The sequence below is a fragment of the Salmo trutta genome, chromosome 25 (assembly GCF_901001165.1).
Source record: "Salmo trutta chromosome 25, fSalTru1.1, whole genome shotgun sequence".
Lineage (NCBI taxonomy): Eukaryota > Metazoa > Chordata > Actinopteri > Salmoniformes > Salmonidae > Salmo > Salmo trutta.
Genome location: NC_042981.1, coordinates 23,597,290 through 23,605,098, shown reverse-complemented (window position 1 = coordinate 23,605,098; position 7,809 = coordinate 23,597,290).

Sequence of the window (7,809 nt, the reverse complement as noted above, 5' to 3'; positions counted from 1 at the left end):
TTGATGTTGCTTTATTGTTATGCAGAGCGGCTTAATTACTCAGCCCGCCGAATGACAAGAGGGAGTCAACCTCCTCTGCTCTTTGTTCGTCTGCTAATGGATTTATCTGACAATTTGTTCTGCTTGATGTTAATGGCTTTTCCCTCGGCATGTAAAATTGAGGCACTGTTAAGTTAACCAAAACCCCCAGAGAATTGATCATAGATAAGCCTTAACTTTATCCATCATCAAGCAGTGCCATCCCTCTGCTTAAAAAGTCACACCAGCGGAGTACTCTGAGATTACTATGAAGGAGTTTACTGATCCCTTGGATTTAGGCCCCTTATGCCCATAGCAACTGTACCAGAGTCAGTTTTGTGGTGCAGCTCACAACTTGTTAGATATTTTTTATTTAGGAGAGGGTATGGGTTTTAATTTGAACACAGGGAATTGGAAGAACCAACCCCAAATCCGTTTTGAAGGGCTACAAATGACTCCACCAAGTCCATGACCAAAGAGAGGATCACCTGAACCAATGCCCACCTGACAGACCTTCTCATTACCCCTCATCTGTTTGGATGTGCGGAGTGGCTCTTGTTCTAACACCCGTTTGGGCTCAAGGTCTCTGCTTTGGCTGTAAATGGAAATAAACAGCCACTAATGGAGAGGAAAATTGCCTGTCAGTCGCTAACCGTCGCTGTCAGTACAGCGAGGGAGCATGCTAAGCTACCCAACGTGGGAAGAATAGCAATGTAAGCACCAATCAATACAATCCAAAGACAAACAGTGATACATTTGCAATGTGTGACAGCTTGTCAGTAGCATGTGGACCTTTAGTCATTCCAAATGACTGAACACCATTCGGTGTATGGAACTTGCTCGTTTTTCCGTCTAATTGGCCGACAAGCGATTCAGTGCAACATTCAGTGTTTTTCTCTTGATGAACATTGACTTTGATACTTGCACGCAGCCCACACAGCTTACCTCACTTACTGGCCATCTCAAAGGTCAAATAGGGGGTGCTTATATTTGTCCTGTTTCACTGCGTGTACAAGTGGGTAACCTGTACGAGTGTGAGGTGTGTAATGAAAATGTTTTTTTTGCATATCCCACCTCCCCCTGAGACACCTTCGGAGAGTGGGGTCACAGCCAAAGATCAGCCATGATTGATGGTGACCCTGGAGCAATTAGGGTTAAGTGCCTTGCTCAAGGGCAGATTGACAGATTTTTCACCTTGTCGGTTTACAACTATTCACTTTGTCTTGTTTCGACCTAACAGCCTTTGGTTACTGGCCCAACACTCAAACCGCTATTCTACCTGCTGCCGTATCTGAAAGGTTTCCAACACGTCTAGACTGTAGTCAGCTTCAGTGCTGTGTGGGAAGAGCTGCCTTATCCATTTCTTAAGGTTCAACGCAGCTCACTCTCACCATAGAAATATTCATGCATTATCTTTGTACATAAATACAATGCAATCCCTGAGGTAACCCGTGTGTGTGTGTGTGTGTGTGTGTGTGTGTGTGTGTGTGTGTGTGTGTGTGTGTGTGTGTGTGTGTGTGTGTGTGTGTGTGTGTGTGTGTGTGTGTGTGTGTGTGTGTGTGTGTGTGTGTGTGTGTGCGTGCGCGCGCGCGCGTGCGCATGTTTATGTGTATTGGTTTATATCACCCTGTGTGTGGGTAGTCAAACTTATTCGATGTGCACTGGTTAAAAGAACCACAACAAAGAGTAGGGCAATCCTCCTGTCTGCTGCGGTGAATGAAGGCTCTGACTGCTCTGACTGCTCCAATGATGAAGGACGACCCTGACCGTATCTGGCATTGCAATAACAGTCCTCTGACCCACACTCTCCCCACTGCTACCCCAACACCACAATCAATACCTACTCCCAGGTAGATCTTTGAAGCTCCAGACCCCAATAAAAATTAAAAAACAGATCCACACTCAATGATTTGAAGTATTCAATTTAAAAAAACATTTATTCTATCTGTAGTAGAGAACAAATGGTTCAACCCTCTCAACCTTCATCAGTGTTGAGCAACATATTTCTGCAAAATTCCATTTCAATAATTAGAGCTAGGTGGTTATTGATTTGTATGATGCTGACTGGTGGTGTGAAAAGAAAAGCAAGAACTAGAAAATAAAAACATTTGGGGGTTACCAAGGTTATTGCAGTAAGTAGGAAGCCGAGAGTCAGTTTGATTTCCCTCTTAAGAACTAACTGCAACACGAGGCCTTTAAATATCTTCACAACTTTTTTTACTCTCTAACCACCCAGCTATTATAGTGACAATAAGGGACAGCAAACTTGTATCTGTTCTTAAAAGTTCACATTCTTTGTGCGTCTAGGCTTCCAGATCCTTTCATGTAACTGGTTACCAGGGTAACACAGGCTCAATAAAGCTCCTATGTGGGTGGGAGAGAAACATCTCTCACTGTCAGAAGTATTAGAGGTAAGAAAACAACAGCCATGGAGACAGATTTAGAAATATGTGGGATGGGAAAGGTCCTATGCATTTATCTGGGTGAGATTAAAGCAGGAGATAAAGCTGCTGAAACTCACATTTCATACAGGTTGTAAGCTTTTTAAAATGTATTTGCTGTCTATGTGAATTGAATTTTGATGAAATCATTGGAATGGAAGTTGCCACAATAAAGTGGGAGCTTCTGAATGTTACTGAATAGTCAACAACTAGTTTACTGAATATATAAAATCTACTTCCTGATTATCTTTGTCATTTGGATGGAACACCCTTTGTCCTTTGATAATGTACCATCAGCAAGTAGTCTCATTCTGTTGCATCTTAGAAAAGGGAATGTGCCATTTAAAAACGTACATCTGTTTGCGTTCAACAAAGGCCCAATTAACTTCAGCTACCTACCCTTATCAACTTCAACTACATGTTGAATCGATCCAGCCATCTTGGCAGGTTAAGGCCACGGTATTCTCCTGCCTAGTGGCTCCTTTCATAGACAAAGTTCACTCTTGACTGGATCTTCATTTCAGATTACCATCTATGTAAGGGATGTAAAATAGTTTCCATAGTAACATGCCTCACCTTAAGATAGTGCCACAATAATACACATGTAGCTATAATAACTGATGTCCTTCTGTGCATTGGGTATCAGTTATTGTTCTCAATGTTGTGTAGCATCATATAACAACGCGAGACGTTGCATAGCATCTCATTGCATTATGATGTCACATCGTAGGCTAGCTTTGTTGCGGATCACATCACTTGACATCACAACCTATTATGTTATTTCTCAACCCTGGCCCTGGGGACCCACAAGGGGTGCACATCTTTGTTCTGCCCCTGTACTACTTCTGTTAATCAAGGGCTTAATGATTAGTTGATTAGCTGTATAAGGACAAGGAATTCATTTGTTTACAGACAAATGAATAATCAAGCAAAAACAGTATGGCTTGGTTTGGTAGACATTTTCTAAAGCTTTTCTTCACTTTGAAAGTGTGGAGTAGGTTGTGTGTAGATACTATTCCACTATCAACGGTGGAATAGTATTGTTCACAATAAAGTGCTGCATAAAATATTCTGTCTCACATGAATTTACTTTTTGAATGGGCTAGCACCCATTCAGCACTCAAGTGACACACGGGGTACTCAAAAAATCAGTGAATATTGGAAATGCTAACAGGGGAGCCTCAATAATGTTTTAATGTTGATGTAGAGTGCCCTTATTTACTTTGGGAGTTCCTAGCAGCCCTGTAATTCGAGCCCTCTAGTGATATGTATTATTTTCAAATTTGAACAAATCCACTGAGTAGCTACTGAGGTAGCTAGCATTTTCATTCAACATTGTTATTATTGTTCTATGGTTTCATTTTCTCTCATCGCCAGAGGCTCAAGGATGTAACCAATGTCATATCCCCTTCTGTGGCGTCCCATATCCACCAAATATAGAAGATGTACCTATTTGAGATAAAGACTTGCTTCACTGAGCCATTTGAAATCCCTGGAAACTGCCTCTTCTTCTTTGAATTTGGGGGGCGGCTACCAAAGAAACAGCTACCCCCCACCCCCCCATATACAAAGAAATTGACAGAGATTGCAGAGTGTGTCTTTATTCGGCTGCTATATGATGCTGTAGCCGTTGTGACTGAAAGTACTCCAGTCTGACCCTGACGCTCCTTTCCCTAACACTCACTGCACCGGTGCATCTCAGCGTATGATTAGAATTCCCTTCGGAAATGAGGTCGGACAACCCTTTAGCAGAGTGTGGGCACTGTCGTCATGGAAACGACCAGTCTTGCCAGTGTGATGAGCCCCAGACAATGTTGTCTCACACTCCATGGCCATGTGCATCAGCCGTCATGGCAGTAGATACCTTAATCAGGGGCGTCAGTTGGCTATGGCAGGGTATGGCAGTCTCCATACCCTAGCTCAAAACCCCAAAAGTTAACATAGGCAAAAAAATATTTTTTTTACTAAAATCATTCCAATCTCGATTCAAATGCAACCGCTGTTTAGCGTGTTGATTGGCTGGCTTTAGGACAATGCGGAGCATTGCTCGCAGAGCAACTGCCAGCCTGCAGCCTTTTCTCTCACTTTTAGAAAGCAGAGACAGGGCTAGTTTGCTTTGCCAGTCAGCCGTTTAGGCAGTGTGACAATTGCTTTGAATTTGATGACGGCATTTGAACTCAAGCCTTGTTGTAATCTGATAGCCAGGGGTTAATTGAATTGGGAATTGGGAGGTGGGGGAGCCCTCCTTTTTGGTGACAGTTCAAAAGCTATTTTGTTGCTATTAAAATATAGGTTGTTAAAGGCCTAATTGATATTTTAATTCATTCGCCCAGTAGGCTAGTGCAATTTTGGTTTACTTGAATGTATTGGTATGAAAATAAACACAACTGAACAGCTTGCTATTTAGAGCATTTCCCCAAAATACATTTACATTCCTGTCTTTGGTTTCAAAGAGAGTAACACGTGTAGGCTATAACAAGTGTGCATTGTCATGCAGTGACAGAATGAGCATTGAGATAATGCAAATAATTCAGGATTACTTAGTTGGGCTAACTTTTTTTTACTTGTTGTTGGAGGCCTATTTCATCATCATCCTTTGTCTGCATCCCTAAACCCTACCTGTAGCCTACCTGCCTCTGGTATAATGCATTTCCACCTCTCACTCAGTCTTGTCCATCTTCCTGAATTAAAATGAGATATTCTAACAGATCCATCTTGCTGGCAAAACATAATTAAATATTTCTAAGTTATTTAGCTATAGTGTGGCTGTAGGGCTGTTTCTTAATATAATGAGCATCCAGATGGCCGGGAAAAGCTGGCTACTACAGTATGTGCAATATCAATATTTTCCACAAGTAAATTAGTCCATTTATGATGAGGATGAGTAGTGGTTGACATTGTACATGCCATTCCACAGACCTTTAAACCTAATATTGCGGTAATAATTCATGGCTGGGGTCATTTATATTTTCTTCCTGTTATCCAAATATAATTGTAGAATTGTTTAATTTTGTAGAAATGCAGTAAATGAGCTTGGAGGGGAGGTTTAGCTGAACTGATGTAATTAAAACGTATGCTTGGGATGGGGAAGAATCACATGGGGGAAATGGGCACTGTTAGTAAAAGTAAATAAATAAAACAAATATTACTTTTTGGTAATAATTACTGCTCTGCTTTTAATCTGTTAAATATATTTTAGGGTCTGTATATGATCGAAAGATATGCGTCATCGTTTCTGTGTCAGGTATGCGTAGATTCTGACTCAACACCCGCTGCACTTGTACGGCCTTGCCAGCCTCTCTTGTCTGCTTCCATGGAAACAAAGGAAGTTGTTTGAAATGAGTAACATGAATAGAGCAGTGGGCATGACAGGTACTGATAACAAGCAAGAGCATAATCACAAGCATAATTCATATTTCCCAGGACAATGACAGACGATAGACTGTAATTAAATGTAATTTATGAGTTATGATCCTGTCAGGCCGACTACTTCTGGTCTCAGAACAAAATAGAACTCTTTCCTAAGAAACTGAACAATGAATTGCCTCTTCAAATGGCCGCTGTGAATGCAGCTGGAGTTGAATTCCAGCTATAGCCTCAAGACAATCTCACATCAACATTGTACAGTTGAAGTCGGATGTTTACATACACCTTAGCCAAGTACATTTAAACTCAGTATTTCACAATTCCTGACATTAAATCCAAGTAAAAATTCCCTGTCTTAGGTCAGTTTGGATCACCACTTTATTTTAAGAATGTGAAATGTCAGAATAATAGTAGAGAGAATTAATTATTTCAGCTTTTATTTCTTTCACTACATTCCCAGTGGGTCAAAAGTTTACATACACTCAATTAGTATTTGGTAGCATTGCCTTTAAATTGTTTACCTTGGGTCAAACATTTCGGGTAGCCTTCCACAAGCTTCCCACAATAAGTTGGGTGAATTTTGGCCCATTCCTCCTGACAGAACTGGTGTAACTGAGTCAGGTTTTTAGACCACCTTGCTCGCACACGCTTTTTCAGTTCTGCCCACAAATGTTCTATGGGATTGATGTCAGGGCTTTGTGATGGCTACTCCAATACTTTGACTTTGTTGTCCTTAAGCCATTTTGCCACAACTTTGGAAGTATGCTTTGGGTCATTGTCCATTTGGAAGACCCATTTGCAACCAAGCTTTAACTTCCTGACTGATGTCTTGAGATGTTGCTTCAATATATCCACATAATTTTCCTTCCTCGTGAAGCCATCTATTTTGTGAAGTGCACCAGTCCCTCCTGCAGCAAAGCAACCCCACAACATGATGCTGCCACTCCCGTGCTTCACGGTTGGGATGGTGTTCTTCGGCTTGCAAGCCTCCCCCTTATTCCTCCAAACATAACGATGTTCGTTATGGCCAAACAGTTCTATTTTTGTTTCATCAGACCAGAGGACATTTCTCCAAAAACTACGATCTTTGTCCCCATGCGCAGTTGCAAACCATAGTCAGTTTCTTTTATGGTGGTTTTGGAGCAGTGGCTTCTTCCTTGCTGAGTAGCCTTTCAGGTTATGTTGATATCGGACTCGTTTTACTGTGGATATAGATACTTTTGTACCTGTTTCCTCCAGCACCTTCACAAGGTCCTTTGCTGTTGTTCTGGGATTGATTTGCACTTTTCGCACCAAAGCACGTTCATCTCTAGGAGACAGAACGCATCTCCTTCCTGAGCGGTATGACGGCTGCGTGGTCCCATGGTGTTTATACTTGCGTACTATTGTTTGTATAGATGAACCTTCAGGCATTTAGAAATTGCTCCCAAGGATGAACCAGACTTGTGGAGGTCTACAATTCTTTTCTGAGATCTTGGCTGATTTCTTTTGATTTTCCCATGATGTCAAGCAAAGAGGCACTGAGTTTGAAGGTAGGCCTGGAAATGGATCCACAGGTACACCTCCAATTGACTCAAATGATGTCAATTAGCCTATCAGAAGCTTCTAAAGCCATGGCATAATTTTCTGTCATTTTCCAAGCTGTTTAAAGGCACAGTCAACTTAGTGTATGTAAACTTCTGACCCACTGGAATTATGATAGAGTGAATTATAAGTGAAACAATCTGTCTGTAAACAATTGAGCCTGTAATCGAACCCACAAATGCTGATGCTCCAGATACTCAACTAGTCTAAAGAAGGCCACTTTTATTGCTTCTTTAATCAGGACAACAGTTTTCAGCTGTGCTAACATAATTGCAAAAGGGTTTTCTAATGGTCAATTAGCCTTTTAAAATGATAAATGTGGATTAGCTAACACAACGTGCCATTGGAAGACAAGAGTGATGGTTGCTGATAATGGGCCTCTGTCCGCCTCTGTAGATAT